The 16,955-nt window shown below is 37.0% G+C and overlaps 1 protein-coding gene and 1 long non-coding RNA gene across 3 annotated transcripts in view; one reads left to right on the top strand and one right to left on the bottom strand.

Annotated features, from left to right (window-relative positions):
- The window catches only part of PRKN (parkin RBR E3 ubiquitin protein ligase), an 812,113-nt gene that overhangs the window by 542,710 nt on the left and 252,448 nt on the right, over positions 1 to 16,955 (top strand). The gene's annotated exons all lie outside the window — the stretch shown is intronic.
- LOC112988993 (uncharacterized) lies at positions 4,326 to 13,427 on the bottom strand. The gene is made up of 2 exons (XR_003260682.2): positions 13,265 to 13,427; positions 4,326 to 7,050 (listed from the first exon to the last, which is right to left on the bottom strand). It is a non-coding gene; the product is annotated as an uncharacterized LOC112988993 (long non-coding RNA).

Below are 16,955 nucleotides of genomic sequence, written 5' to 3'. Positions count from 1 at the left end.
ACCATGCTTCTTAGCACAAATCCTCAGTCCCCTGCTAACACCTTATACTACAACCGTCTAATTACCATGTTCTGCAGTAACCTTGTGGGACTTCCATAGGTAATTAGAACTCCAGAGCTTTTCTGCAATAATCCAGTAAGGACCTCTTAACTAGAAAGGATTATGTGGTACTAATATTTTTGCACCCACGTGTTCTTCACAGTTAATTGTTTCAATTAATATTTGGCAGCAATGAAGAAATTCATAAAGGTTCATAAACAGAGACAATTCTCAGGAAAGTTCTGTGATGAATAAGTTGTAGTTGTGGTCATTTAAAGATATCAGGCACTTTAGAAAAATAAATATTCTTGGCACATTAAACTACTGTAAAGGCAGATTTTTATATTGCTTCTAGGACACATGCCCTACTGATCTCTTCCCTCCTTTAGAAACACAGGTTTTGAGTAAATTCTCTTTCTTTTCCTTGTAAGTTTTAATTAGTAATTGAAGATGAAGAATACTGTACGAGTAAAAAATGTAGTGAGTATGCCGTAATACTGTTCTACAGATAGATCTCTGATGACATAAAATAATAGGATGAACTATCGAGATGCTTTCTTGATTCATGGTGGCTTTGTTTTTCTTTAGCCTCACCTTCCCTTCTTATTTCTTTTGAGAGTTAAGTGATTCCCCGTACAATGCAGCTACACAGGCGCTGCATACATGGTATGTACTGCACACACTGCAGTTATACATGTCCTTCAAACCTTGGATTTATAAGCTATTTACCATTTGCAATATTGATTCTGATTCTTCACCCCTGTACAGTCAGTGTCAGGCCAATGGTATTGCCTTAGAGTTACAACAGCATAAAATCTGTGCAAGACAGAGAGAGTTACTCTATCATTTCTGAAGTACACAGAGATGTAGAAAGTAGCTTTGACTCTGGGAGCATGTGTCCTGCATTGCCTCCTTGCTCCTTGCAGCTTTTGGGCAACCCTCCTACTCTCTTCACGTTGCTGCTTCATTCAGGTTCCTCCACCGGGAGAGTGGCCCCAGATGCCTGCCTAACCCAAATCCTGGACAGAAGCAGCAGTCCTGGGAAGACCAATAGAGAAAGTGGGCATGAAAACAGCATGAAGATTAGGTGTATTTCTCCCCTTTCAGCATTTCACACTACACTTTCTACACTGCGAAATATACACTCCATCTTGAACTGAAAGGCCTAACACTTCTCAGAAACTTTTCAGATCATCATAGGTAACAATATTTCATGACTTTGCTATTGATAGGGTAATGACTACATTTTATGGCTATCTAGCCATATCCTGCTAGTCTTAAAATGACTGATATTTTTGTTCATTGTTGTTTTCTGCTTTCTATATTGCCTGCTTATAATTATTGTTTAACTGTAACAATATCCTGTAAAACAAGGAGAGATCTGGAAGAACTTGTTGGACAGATACAATAAGAAGGCTGCTTCTTTTTTTTGAATTAAAAGGGCAGAAGAACAAATGCCATACCAATTTATCATCATACACAACCTTTGATTAAGCAATTTTTTCCTATATCAGTGTGAGTGGCTTTTAGCTTCAGAGCAGATTACTGATATTAAGAACTTTAGCACAAAATAAAGAGTCATTTGGTTAGATGATTATAAAATTAAAAAGTCCAAACTGGAAGTCACATTAATTAAATGTAAAATAGAGTCCACTGAACCTCTGTGCATTTTCAAATCAGAGCATGATACTTCCCTAAAATATCATAAATTGCCCCTATTCTGCCAGTTAGTTCTGCTGTTTTGCAGCCAAGATTATAAGTTAAAATTGATTAAAATAAAATAGTGTTTCTTAGAATGTGAGGCTTGAACCTCAGTCAGTACAGTCTTTCCTTAATGGCCTTCTATCTAATATCAGGTTATAAATTTCATTTAATTTATATGGCAAAGCTTCCAAAGAGAACACATGACGACCATCTTAAAACTGTAATGGTAATAGATTTATGTTTATGCTATTCCTCATTCTTTCTATAGCTTTGAGAATGCAGTATATTTTCCCTCTGATATATCCAAGTGGGTAAAAGATCAAGTAAATAGCTGAGTAGCTATGTGCACAAGGAGAACAATATGTAATTTTGCCATGGGAATGGGCAGTTATCATGTAAAATTCCCCGTGCAGTCTCAGAAACGTGGTATAAAATGCTCTCAAAGAGAAGATATATAATCAAAAAAATCCCTCTACATGGACAAACATTTGAATAATGTCCATACGAATCACTCTTCTTGACTTCGTGACTTCTGTTTCTTACTAAACAAAATAAAATTTGCCAGTTGTCACACAGTGTGGGTCAGATTCAGATTTGGTGAGACTAGCAGCAAAGCCAGCAGAATTTGCATGTTTCCACAACGTAAGGTTTTCACACCGCTATTGTAGTAGATGTTTACAGCTTAAAGCAAGGACATCACAGGATTGCTGAGTAAGTTCTTTTGCAATGATTTTTTTTCCTTCTTTCATTTTTAAATTTTGTTGTTTGGGGCCTTTGGAGATAATCTGTTCCAAGAAAATATTAAATATTCATATTAATATTTTTTTCAAACAGATCTTTGAAAGAGGAAAATGTGATTCTAGATGTTTAAGGGTTTTGGGAAATCTCTAAACCTCCAGGAAATCTTAGCTGAAGATATATGCTACTTTTCTCTGAATGTAGGTTTTTTTCCTCCTATAGCATGGATTTAAAATCTCCACAAGTAATGAAGCTGAGCTTCTTGGTATAGCAAAAAAAAGAGTATATGCAATATGCCCACAGAAGAGTTTTGCCTGCCTATGTGGATCCTCCCTTCTTCTCCACCCTTTAACTTTTGGATTGGGCATTCATTTCCACGTGTCTTCACAATTCTTTTAACAGTAAACAGAGGTTATGGCCATGCCATTTCTTAACATTTGGGGTGATGGGGGAACAAAACAGTGAACAGACACACATTATTAATACCTCTAATGAATTCATACTAATTATGATGGACATGGGCAGCAGTACATACAATGCATGCCATCTAGCCAGCTCAGTCCCAGACCTAAACAGTAGTCTCCAAAGGACCATAAAATGAGTAGACAAATGCCTGTTTCTTCCCAGGGAAGACAAACCTCCCTGGATGTACTGATGCTCTGCTATGAAGAAAGTCTGTAGAGTGTCCATTTTGGAGGCAATCCAAAGTTTTTGCAAGGGCTAAATGAACTCCTCTCTAGACCCAGCTTTGTACAATTTGCTGAGCTCAATGAACTCTTTTCTTTCTTCTTTCTTCCACATACTTCTTTGTTACTTTTAACAATATGTAGTAGAAGAATTGGCAGTTACTCAATGAAATCACTGTTAAGCTCACACCAAAAGGAAGAATTTTTTATAAATCTGCACTTCCAAGAAGATGTCATAGTTTCACCAACGAGATGGTGAGACTCTGAGTTAATGCTCCTTGAATAGCTTATAAAAGGTTGTCCTTGAGTCAGTAAAACAGAAGCAGCGAGGCACGGTACCTCCTGGAGTTCCCTTTGGCCAGTTTGTCTTTGCACTGCCCTTAACTTGGGTTTTTGTCTGTCAGGCACAATCCTGTGCAAAGTAGTCCTCAATACAGCTTAGAAATATCAATGGGATGGAGGGTCTGGCTGGCTTATTCTTCCTCCCTTTTGTTTGTCTGCATCAAAATGGAGTTGGCTCACGTTATTGCTCTGCTCCGTCATTACTTTTCTTCAGGGCTTATTCATTTAAGCCTCAGGAGGAAAATGTCACATTTACCTCCTTTTTTTCTTTTGTCTGATATTGCTGTACATCACTACTGCTTGTAGTGTGCCATTTCTGTCACAATTGTACTTGGCCACCAGAACAAACCTGCTCTTTGGCAATAGTATGGAAAAAGCCATACAAAGCATAATTAATGAAGTGAAGGGAAGTGACTCACATGCGACATTTCTTCTCCTGAAGATTAAATGGACACAGTGAAGACTCTGAGAATGCAAGAGAGAAAGGAAGGGGAAAAAAACTAGGTAGGATTTTGCCAGTTTTGTATGTGTGCTTAAATGGAGATGTCCAGTAATATGCACCAAGGCTTTTCATTTTTATTTCCACTTCCCACCCCCACCCGCAGTCTGTGAAATATGAATGGATATATTTTGTGTGCAAGAATGAATAGGGAAAGTGATATACAGTGATTATGATTTTTATTAAAGTTACAGAAACATTTTTTAAATAGAAATACCAAAGCTATCATGATATCATTTGTACTGCATCATTCATATTATAATGAAATCCATAATTTTAAAACCTAATTAATGTTAATGAGTAGATACTTCTAAGCCATCATTAATTTATGAGTAACACTGGTGGTCCTTTTCTCAGCAAAGCATTGACCATCAGAGATGAGTTTAGAGTGCCTCCTGAATCCATCTTTTTCCTGATATTGTGAAATCAAAATATGGCAACTGTCCATGGACAGCACTTTTGGCAAGCTCACTTAATTGCTAGTAAAAACTGGGAATTGAAAAGAGGTCATAACATCAAGTGATCATAGCAGTGTACTCCCCAGGAAGGTTGTACATTTATCCAAAAAAATTGAGAGGTAAGACTAATACAAAATAATTATAAAAAATTATAAAAATTTTGCATAAATGATTCTATGTTTTATTTAGGTCCTCAACATTTCTGCTTTGTGTCCAAGTACAAACTTGTGTTATTTCCTTTAAAAACATATGTATTTAGTTGCCATAACAGAATATACAGAACATTATTTTTAGAACTTCAGTTGCCTACAAACTGAAAAATATTTCTGTGTAGACAGCAGTATTTTGTCTTTAGTTCTGTTGCTTTTCTTGAAAATAGAACCCAATACTTTATTTTCTCAAATAAGCTGATGAAGTGGAAGCATTTTAAAAAGTACATCAAAAAATTATTCTCAACACCACAGTTGAAATCAGCAATTATATTTTTCAAGATAAAAAATCATCTTTCTAGTCTTTGAAGTGTCTGAATGTTTTGTTTCACTGAATCAAAAATGGTGAATAGCAAAGTTAGGGAGTTGCTATCAAACAGTTTCCAAGTGCACCGGTTACACTATCACTAAACGTATCAGCATAGCAGTAACTAGCCACCTTTTTGTATGCCTCAGCAGACAGACCATAAATGTAACAGATATTGAGAACCCCTCAAAGTGTTCACTGGGGAAAGTTCATCATTGAGACAAGGGGCTGTAAGTGAATTTGGTGTAATGTATCTGACTTAGATTTGAAAAAAATTAATGAAATTAGTTTTAGGAAGCAAGATTATTTGCTGGATGCCCTATGTTGGGACAAGCTAAAATAATTCAGCACTTTCTTAAGCCCTAAAATCAGAAAAAAAGGAGAGGGTGGAGTAAGCATTTTAGCTATGTATAATTATTAACTGTAGTAATTTTAATTTTATTTTGCTTGTGAAGCTAAACATTCTGGTACACTACATCAATCCCCATTGGAGGTATTCAGTGTTCATAGCTTTGAATATTTATGTTTTGAGATTTGTTTCCAAGTTCATAATAATTGTGCTTCTGCAGTATAACAGGAAATACACTGAAGGCTTATCTTTGATCTTCTGGTGACTATCCAAGAGAATATTTTGAAGCTGGTATCTGTCAGAAGGTATATAGCATCTCAAATGTCCCCCTTCAACATTTTCTCATTAAAATGAATATCTAGTGTTTGTGTCATAACTAACAGTAAACATATATAACTTTGTAAAGCTCACTGTGAAATTTTTTTGTTTGCAATATTTACATATAACTCCAACTTTACATTCACTTGCTTAATCTATTAGTGATGCTTTTACCTACTTTAGGCTTTTTTGAAATCTTCGGGTGGCTTTACTACCTTTGTTTTCATCCTGTTCTCCTACTGCCTGTCTTTTATGTATCGTTTTGCTTTTGCAAAGTAAGAAATGGGGTCTGTTTTCACTGGTTTGATTTTTATTTGACTTCCAAGTAGTATGTGCTGCAATCCACACAAATACCTAAATGAATGTTAAAGACCAATTTGTAATTTGTCATAGTTAATGTATTTTGTTGTTTTATAGTAGGAAAAATTTTAATCTCTCTCTTTGTGGCGTGTCACACCATTGATTGTTCAAAGCACTCCCTGTTGAAATCAACTGGGTGTGCTGCATATAAATCCATGCCACACTGTGGCTCTTCATGGTTTTTACTTGAATGGGAAAGAAATTGAAAATATCAGTACAACACTACTGCAGTCTTTAAGATTTTTTTCAAAGTCCCTCCCCTTTTATGATGCCATCAAAACAGCAAAACAAGATGTTTATCCAGTCATGTAAACTGGCCATGCAAAGTAGATAAATTTAATAAATTGAAGAGCATACAGTGTCATTCAAGCAATTAAATGGATTCTGCAGCACCTCTTCCCTCCTCCATATCCACACTCCACATCATTTTTATCTCCGGGATTAGATTCCCTATTATGTCTCCCGATAAGCAGTCTCAAGCTTTCTGAGAGACTCACAATCCTCAGGGCACAAGGGAAAAGTACTATACCTGTGTAACTGCACATGGGATCATACATTATATCACATATTAAATCAAGAAGAGGATTCAGGTTACGCTAAAGTAAAGATTGAACACAAGTAAACCTTTAAGAAGCAAGGCATAGAACTTCACTCTAAACTCTGTATGTCATGTTTAGATATTGAACCGTATGCGATGTGGTGTGTTAAAAATACCATTTACTGGCTATAAATCAGACACTTATCTTTGAAAGCAAACTGGACCATACTTTTAATTAACAAAAAATAACCACATAGAGCAGTTGTATGAGATCCCAAATACAGAATAAAATTGAGATATATTTGATCAAAACATTTTCTTAAAGTAGTTACAAATGTGTTTTTTTAATTCACTAATAGGCAGTGTTCTCCAGCTGAGCTCTTGAAACTTGCAGCTATTAAGGTCACTCATTAGGTCCATTGCAGTCAGATGACTCAGGTCAATCCTTGGAGATAAAAGATCTTCTAACAGTCTGGGGGTCTTGAGCTGTGGTCAAGGGTCAGCTTGCAGTTGAATGAGGAAAATTTAGTTTTGAGAAAGAGAGATGGTTATTTCCAGACTTGTGCAGCCTATGCCTCTTTCCTCTTACAAACATAATCCCTGAATACATCAGAGGATGTTTTATTATTTCCTGACCAAGGACTATAGAAAGGTGGACAATACCCATGCAGTGAGAAATAGTTTACACTTGTTTTTTATATGATGGCACATAGACTTGCATAGCTGTATGTTTTTATGTGTACATATGCACACACATTTACGTATTTGTTTTCAACCATGTATGTTGTGCCCATATATGTATATGTATCTAGACATGGTTGCAAACAGAGCTGGGTCCTGCCATTTTGAATACTACTTCATGTGGTATGTGTCATCCTTCACCTGTATGTTTGAGCCCAATAGTTAAAAATAATGTTTTCCAGGATTTCTGAGCAAGATTTAAGGGTGTGCACCATCCCCGGATTTTGAACAGAAGCTTGTTCTTGTTTGGTAATAATAGTGTGATCCCACCAATATTTATACAAAAATTGAACCTGTGGCTTAGGAATTAAAAGCACTTAATTTCATTTTTATGGTGATTAAGGTGCTATGAGGCTACTGCTATTGTAACTTTAAAGAAAATGAGCAGCTAGACCAAATTAGTTCCAGTGATTTTATATCAGCAATGAATTAGCTAATGTATTGTGTTTCATTTCAAGAGGGTAATACTAATATTATCACAATGGTATATCATGCCAGTAAGACTCAGAAAAGTAATGTTCATTTGTATCCATTACAAGTTATGGTTTGTATTACTTTGGGGGGATTTTCTTTACCAGTAGAGAGCACAAGTGTACTGAATTCTTAGGTCAACCCAAGTAATTATTTTCTACAGGAGAAATATTTCTTCTCTGCTGAGAGTTTATATTCCAAGTTATAGCCTGCAGCTGCGTTTTGTTTTTTGAATGCCAAATTGTAAAGGCTTGTCAACAGAGATTTAGTAAAGTACAACCAACCCTGAACTGTTCTATCAGAAATTTGTGATTTAGTAGTATCAGACAACTCTGACTTTGGAATTCAGTTTCATTTGAATGTAAGTAAAGAGGTTTCAGGAACCATATGACCTGTGAGCATCACCACCAGCAGCTCTATAATGTATGAGGTATCACTAGTTCCCTACTTAACTAGTTTTAACTAAGTTCAAGATAGCTCCATTTTTGCAGTTACAACCAAATGGAAACTGTGAAGTTTTTAATGTAAATGTAAACTTTTAATCAAAGGATTAGCAAGCCAACAGAACTGCAAACGAGGTGGAAAGAAAATGAAAAACTGCATCAGCCTAGAAAAATGTAGAAAATGAAAGGAACAATGCCCAGAAAATTGAAAGTTCAATTTGGATAGCTGTTCAGGAAACATAATGAAACTGGGCTGTACTGGAAATTGGATTTCAAAACTTTTTTTTGTTGCCTTAGTTGAAGTATAGTCACATTTACTTACTAAACACTTCTTTTCCACTTCTGTTTAAAGCGAGGAAGTAAAAAGATGTTCGAAAGGAAAAATGAATAAGTAATTTACATTTGTAGTTTGATGTTTTGTTTGCAGCGGATGAAAATTCCAGTCATCTTTTATTTTAATTAATGCACAGTTTGTTACTGGAAAACACTTCTGGTTGTCTAGACCTAAAATTCTACCTATTTTGTCGGGTGAATTCATATATGTTTGAGTGCCTCTTTGGAAACAGAAAAGCAGTTTTAGAGCTCAGGGATTATAGACTGGTGTGGTTTGGGTCATCTTATGATGAGTCTGACTTTTTAATAGAGAGTAAGACAGAAATGTGTAGTAGCATCCACAGTTCTAAATCTGTGCCATCATAACTTATAAATGCTGGCATTCGGGGCTTCCTGGCAGGATGCTGTAATGAAAAATGTCCAAGAACTTACAAAGGAGGAACTCCTTCCCAAACTCCTGCAGCAGGCTATAATGGATCACTTCCAAGAGGATTTCAGATTAATATGCCTTCACCTTTTACTCTTACACTGACAAGACATCTCATTATGCTGTCTTTCCTAATGCATGGTCCATACTACAATATTTAATTTATTTATTCTGTATGTGATTTCCATTTCCTTTCATTTAGCCTTCAGGCTGGTTAGGCTACTACACAGCAGCCCCTGCTGTTAGAAAGGGGCATGAATGGATGTCTCCTTCTTCATCTTGTCTGAAACTTTTTCACTCAGAGTAAGAAACTGAGTCACTCAATTCAGCTCCAGCATGGTTTCATAACAGAGAAATACATGACAATAAAATATTCCTAGGGTTCAGTAAGATTAATTTCACTGGTACTTTCAATAATACTTCTTTATTAGCAAGAAATTGCAATTTATTACATTTTGTTTTTCAGTGATTAGCATGCACCACAGCTTCTAAATGGAAGAGAATTTGCAGGTATACATTTGTCTGTTATATTGAATTTATAAATGTATTTTTCAACTGTTATGTTGAATTTTTAAAACTTTTCGTTGCTTTACAATTTTAAGACAATGGGGCTTTCTAAGTGTAAGATTTTCACTATTAAAAATAGAATAAATGATTTTTAAAGGAAAAAACACTCTCAGAGGAGCAATTTTCCCTTGAATCTTCGAAAAGGGACTCCTTAAATAACTCTTCTTGCTTGCTAAGTCCTTTAAGTATCCTAATATTTTTCAAAAATAGTCAATGCATGTTCAATGCATGTGTTAATATATTCAGACTTTAAAAAGTGCACTTCAGCAGGATACGCTTTCTGTGAACAAAATAGTGCTAGGACATATACAGAATAAGTCATATTGCATCAGATTAGATTATACTGTGAGTTTTTTAGATTCAATTGTAGGCATTGGGTTTTGTCCTGGAAAAGTCTAGCTAGGCAGGCCCAATTCACTGCCTTTATATTCAAATTGCTTTTAAAATCCCTAAATAAATTCTGAAACAGTTTCTTCAGAATGAATTTAAAATTCCTGCTTGATTCAAAAGAAACAGCCTCAAAGTCTTCTTTGTGTTTCATTTACATGTTAGGATTTTTCATCTGTGAATTTTCCAGTATCTGACAGCAAGAGTTAATGTTTCTTAACAATGACAATCTGAAAGTGTCCAGCATGGGTATATTGGGAGGCATGATTACATATTTGCCTAACATCATTTACCAGGCTAAAGGAGTCTAGAGGTCAAATTTACTGCCTTTATACACAGTAATAATTTTTACTTTTTAGTATTACTAGTGAAGTTACAAGTAATATTCAAGGAATAAAGTATTCTTCAGCCGAAATATGCATGGCCAAATTCAGCATGGAGCTTTTTTCCTTTTTAAAGTTACTAAAGTTTTGAAATGCCTCAGATATTGCAATGCACTGATTTTAAAAAATGACTATTTAATGTGACCATTTAATTCGCTTTAAGAAATTCAGTGGCCTTAACATTTTGCATTACATTGAGCAAATGTGATATAATATAATCATGTCCTGGAAAATGCTGCAAATGCACTGAACTCTTTTGGTTGATTTTTCACCATGCCATCATACATGTTTGCTGAAACATGGAGGAACTACTCAGCTCAGTTCCTGATTATGTTCTTTTTAATTCATTTATAAACCATTTTGGTCTATGTCCATTATGGAACTTTTGTTCAGTGCTTTATGGCAATTTCTTGAAGAGTCTATAAGCTTCTGCTTTGTCAAATATGAAATATTGTACTTTTCTTTGACAAAAATACATAATTATCTGTTGGGTTGGTTCATTATCTCTTTTAATGTTTCATTACATTAGTAGCTTTCTTTTCCCTAGTGGCACACATCTCTCCTGATGATGCTAGTTATTCTGTATCTAATTAACAAAAAGTTGTTCATCTAGTAAAAAAAGAAACAGACATGCTATTCATATTCTCCTTAGTAAACGGTCCTGAATAATTAATGCAAATAGACTTCCAGGGTTCTGAATTTTGATGAGAAGATACTCTCCAAGATGAATTATTTGTTTTAGGATCTTCTCCCTGCTAATCCACAGGTTTTTGTCTTGATTCATGTAAATCTGATTTTGCTTTAGTCTGAGGGACACAGAATTTTAGTTTTTAAACAAATGAGAAATGAGTGAGTGCCAGCTAAACAATGGAAAAATAAATTAAAATAAAACACCTGAAAAGCTGTAAAACACTTTTGATGGAGTTTGCATGTTCAGTAGAACACAGAGTTGCAATGCTAGGAACTCTCACAGCAAAAAACAATTTCCTGACTTTACTACAGTATTTGAGTTCAGTCTAACTTTACGTTCTACTACAGGAAACTCAATGAAAACACAAAGTAAAGGACTGTGAGAGATTTACCAGAGAGGTCACGTTTTCCCCCTTTTAAGCAATCTCTTTGGGGGGAAGGGGAAAGGAGGAAGAAAAAAGAGTGCATTTTTGTGGGATGATGCGTTACATCTTTTCATCCATATAATTTGTGGAATTGTTCCAGCTTCCCTAGTTTCGCACAAAAGCGCACAGTAATACACTTGTGCTGCTCAGGGGTTCTGAGAAGCAAATGAACCCTGCTGATGCCAGCACCCTATCAAGCAGCGTATCCTGCGAGCTCCACATTGCACATTCACTTCATTTCCTTCCTGGGCATTCAGGCGCAAGCGATCTCACAACAAACGCCATCAATAGGTTTCAAAGTGGTCTAAAACGCTGGATATAAATTCTTTGCTTCTGATGCTGTGATTCAGTTGAACTCTCAGAATTTATATGTATATCTACTGCCATTTATTTCCTTCTTAAACTGAAGTTGGGGGCACAGGGTTATTTTCCATTAGACCTTTTTTCAGTCCTCATCTCTTTTTTGCTTGCAGGCAGGGATTGTCAGAGGCGGGTTATTTTATGCACTTTGAGTTTTCTTTTTAGTAAGCCAGTACACATCTCTTGGTGTCTTGTAATATCAGATGCAGTGCTAGTGGAGTAGCTGATTTTACAAGACACCTGCCTTCATATTCGAGGGCAGGATCAAGCCCTAAGCTGATGACTGAGGACAGAAACTCACTGCTTATTCATGATGCTATATCTTACTGTCAACAGGAGCTAGAAGTTTAGTCTCTTCAATGCCACAGGCTATGTACTGTATGCTAATCCCATCCTGTTGAACTACTGTTTGAGTCCATTTTTGAATAACTTGATAACTGTTGTTTTGGAAAGTTCACATTCAAAACTGATGTGAACTTCTTCTCGCAAGTTACACATACATCAGTATTCAGAAATGCAAACACACACAGAGTATCTTTAAAGTAATACAGTACTGCAGCACATGCCAACTGTGTCTAGTGTGTCAGTGAAACTTGTGCCATATGTGTCATATAGGTGCCTGGTTAATTAATTTTTTTGAAGTAAAATATTTCAGTAGGAAGGCCAAGGTGCGTATTGAAGGGAGGGTTTTTTAACATTTAACATTAACTGGGTAGGAAAATCCTTCACTCATTTACTGTCCCCTACTGGCTGTTGCAGGAATAGCCAATCTGAAGCAAGTTTCAGTTGACATTTGTGCTCTCTTCTTTTGTTTCACAAATTAAACATTGTGAGAAAATGGGAGCACGTATTTCAACTTTTTTCCCATTCCACAGATAACTTAGCTTGAGTGAATTTTCATCGACAAGGAAAATAGCAGCTTATGGAAACCCTGGCTATGGCGAAAATGAAAAAAAGAGAGTACTCTAGACTGAACCTACATGCATCTTGTCAGTACTATAGAAGTGACACCCTCCTTTTTTCTCTCTCTTCACTTCCCCCCCTTGCAAAATGTCATACCCTTTACCTGCATTCAGATTCTTCATAAAACAAAGGGCAATTGATTTTCTGCTTGGTGCCATTATCTGAGGTGCAGTAAATTCTATTTTCCTTCTAGGACAGAGGTAAGCAAAAGTAGCTGGAGTCTGTCATTTTTAAGTTAAATTAATAAGTGATGAATAGCTGTGGTAAGAAAAAAAAATCCTCGCTTTCTGTTGAAGAAAATGTGAACATTTGCCTTTCTCCATTCCCAGTCAGACAATATAGGCTATGAAGGTTTTCACACCTGGGAGAAAGTTAGCCATTGCTTAAGTTACAAGCATCCTGAACTGATTTGTCTAAGCTTTGGGTCAAACTTCCTTCAGTGATGTCATCTCAGTCATTGTAGATATGCAAGCGTGGAGAATAATGAAAGATCATGTCTCAAAAATCCTTTCTTATATAGTACTTACCTGGATCTCAACAGCAGTTTCCTGCTGGGAAGCACTGAGTTAGGACTGCAGGACCTGATTTTAAGTCTGTAGACACCCAGAAAAAAATACATCTTAATTTTATTGCAATTCAGGTCTTTGGTCCTTTCTGAAGCGAGTGTCCTTCCCTTCTGAAAGTGCCTCTTTGCTCCCACCGGTGACGTGGGGTGGTTGGTGGGTGCCGCCTGTGCCCTGCGGAGCCCGCAGCTGTCCCAGCACTCCCTCTTCTGTCCTTCACCGCGCATGCAGCCCTGGTGGGAAGGGTGAGAGGCAAGAGCATTGCCTCAGCAAGGGTGAGGCAGCTACGATCTAGGGCTTTTGTCTTGGCTCCCCTCTCTCCCTCCCTTTTCTCTCTCTGAGGAGGGAAAATAGGCCACCAGTTTAGTGAGAACAGAGACTGGCCAGGCGGCACTGTCTGCTTTGTGCGCTGTATGGCGAGGCGCCATTTCCCAGACCATCTACAGCCCTCTCTTGCTGTTTTCCCTGGCTGCATAAAACGAACATCGTGTCTCTTGGAAGCTCTGGCTCATACCCTGCCCTCTGTGTGAGAAAAGGAAATGTTCCCTCTGTTCATGACTTAGCAACGGTTGGCAAAAATGATGCCATATCCATGGTAGCAGCAAGACAAAAAGAGAGAGAGGGATTGCTTTTTTAGACAGATTTTACGCACCACACTGTTCTGGGGAGCACTGAACAAAGAACGGGCATTGTAATACTCCAGTTAGAACAGGATACCAGCCTATTTTCTCATGCTGGAAAGAAATGAGGATTATTTACGACTGTGTTTGAGAGTCCCACTTAGTAACGTTATAGCATGGGATGTATGGGATTATTTCTCTCTAGTTTGCATCACTGCATTGTTTGCTGCAGCCCCTCTGTTGCAAGTATATGTGCTTGCATACCATCCTTTATTCCCTCTTTATTGTAGCTAAGTATAAAATCATGTTAAGTAAAAGAATATTACAGGTTGTACATGAAATGTTACAGACTATCACACAACTGAAGTATTTGTGCTTCTTCAGGGCCTCATTCTCTATTACTAAAGTAACTGGAAGTTTTGGTATTGACTTCACTGGATGGAGGGTCAATATGTGACCTTTTTTTGGCCTGTAGTTTTGGCTCACTATGTGTCAGATGCGCAACATGGTATTAATGCTTCTCTATAAATGAATAACAGTAGCTTTTGAAATAGGCTTGTTCAAGAAGCATGTGTGTGTGTGTGTGTGCACGTGCGTGCGCGCATATGTGTTTAAGACTAAAGGAGAAAGAGGAAATTGCAAATTTGTCAAATAATTTGGCCTATTATAATGACCAGGACCAGCCCTAAGCTCAAATCAGGATCTGAGCACACTAAAGCTGATGTGAATGGAATTCTGGCCCCTCCCTAGTTTTATTGCAGCTAATTCTGTAAGATTTTCAGTGACTAGATACTAAACCTTGACAGAGTTACAGTGAAAACATACATTCCATCTCCACTCTCTTGACCTTTCCCTGGACAATGAGGGATCTCCTTTCTTGTTTATCAGCGTAATATGGAAAGATCCTTGGAAATGTAAAGTGCTCTGATGCTGAGCATTCTTCACAGTTGGAAGACTAAGTGCCTTTTAGCACAGATCCAGTCCAGAGAGTGAAATGATGCTCTGCATGTATAGATCCTGAACTGGAACCGAAATCAGTTTTCTTTCAAATGTAATAGGGCACATATCACACACTGTGGGCATTACTGTTGTGGCACTCCTTCCTCAGTTAGTTAGTCTAAGAATGAGAACTTCCACAGGAGATTGTAATTGTTTTCCAGAGTCATGCTTTTGAGAATCAGAGGATAATTCATTGCTTTAAAATGAAATGAAAGCTTTCAGGTTTCTCTGAAGAATGTATTAATAATCTGCATTAGCTGCTCATCCAGTCTGGTTTTCCTATGTACAGCAAAGCATGGCTCTATTTTGCAGGTGACTCAATTATTCTTAAGAGCAGCTTATCGTGTGGTAGAGAAAAGTTCTGTTGGGCTCCTAGAATAGTTAGTGCCAGCGAGTCTGATATAGAGCCTTCTGCCTCCACAAGCTCCTGTAGCATTTTATTTTGTTTATCCTTTCTGCAAAATAGAATGAACTTCTTTAGAACAGACATTGCCAGCCCTTCTTGAATCAGATTTGAGATGATTTTTACCACTGCTGCAAAGTGATTTGGAACACAAGTTTATTTCTGTTTGCTGCCAAAATTTTGATGTCATTAATCTCTACTGACTGGAAGCACCATCACAAATATCAGCTCTGGCAGGCATAGGGAGGCAATCTCCCAGGTAGGCAAGGCCCTAGGAATGATCTCCAGAGACCCTCAGGCACCAGCTATAGACCAAGTAACTGTACTTTCTTGTTTGCTCTGCTTAAAATATTGGCTTCAGAATTCAGTAGCAACTTTTGCTTTGGAATGGATTTAAAATGTGGCCTCAATAGCCTCCATAGCAATTCTAGTTGTGTCATTAGTTCTAAGATATCAGACAGAAATTGCACAGGTGGCAACAGCATCCAAAATAAGGCTTTGAAAATTGATAGAGAGCTGAAGATGAACATTTTTCGTAGATATTTTATGATTTTTTTGCTTTTCTTAAAGAGAGACTTCTGGAAGTGATGACTTTTTTGTATTTTTCCATTTTAAGTAAAATTGTTGCTGTGTTCATTAAAATTCTGTTGTGATTACAGTGATGGATTTATGGTATGAACACAAGTACATCAAGGAAAAATAAATGAAAGTTACTTTGTTAATTGGCTGTGTCAGTGGTAGATGGACATTTTCCCCTGTCCACATGTCTTTATGAGCCTAGAGCTCCTTCATCTAGCTGCGAACTTAGTATCAACCAGAAACAGAAGAGAGTATGTCCTGCTATTGCAACATGAATCTTTTCTGTAGGATTCTCCGATGGCAAAAGATTGGATTATTCTTCTCAGCTGCCAAGTAGCACCTGCTTAACTAGAGAAGAAGGGTTTTCTGCTGGTGCATTTTCAACATTTGTGGAAGAGTTTGGAAGGCATAAACATTGTGGCATCAAACAATGACATATTGAAAAAAATTATTTTTTAGTTTGAATGAGGGAAGTCTGAAAAGAAAATTGGGATGACGATAATATTCAAATATGTATAGATTCACTGTTGAATGGGAGGGGATAACATACTTCTAAAACTGCAGAAAGGAAGATTCAGTTGGAAAATGGGGGAGGGGGGTGTGGTTTTATTTTTAATGAAAGGGTAGGTACTGGAACCCCTGGAATGGGTTGCATAATTAGCTTGTAGAATGTTCATCACTGGATGTTTCTAAAAACTGGTTAGACACACATCTACCAGAAACGTTTGGGTTTACTGAAGGCAGAGATACAGTGTAGATGATGTTTTCAGGTTTCTCCTAACCCTGTTTCCTATGGCTCTCTGGCTGCCACCTCCTAGTTTAGAAGGAGACTCACAAAAGAGAAGTATGTTTTTAATATGGTCTGTGATACAAAATAATTTGGCTAGGGACAATAGTGGAAGCTCTACAAAATAACTTCAAGCTGTAAAACAGTGAGAAACAACATGGCATAGGAAGGGTTTAGTAAGAGAAGGGATGTAGTTCTTTTTGCTCATTTTCTTCAGCTCAGTTCTTCAGCTCATTTTCTGCTGTTTGCTTGGATGTTTCAGATTCA

This window comes from Dromaius novaehollandiae, chromosome 3 (genome assembly GCF_036370855.1).
Source record: "Dromaius novaehollandiae isolate bDroNov1 chromosome 3, bDroNov1.hap1, whole genome shotgun sequence".
Taxonomy (NCBI): domain Eukaryota; kingdom Metazoa; phylum Chordata; class Aves; order Casuariiformes; family Dromaiidae; genus Dromaius; species Dromaius novaehollandiae.
Note: the sequence above shows the minus strand (reverse complement) of the source record. Positions and strands in the feature narration are given on the sequence as shown.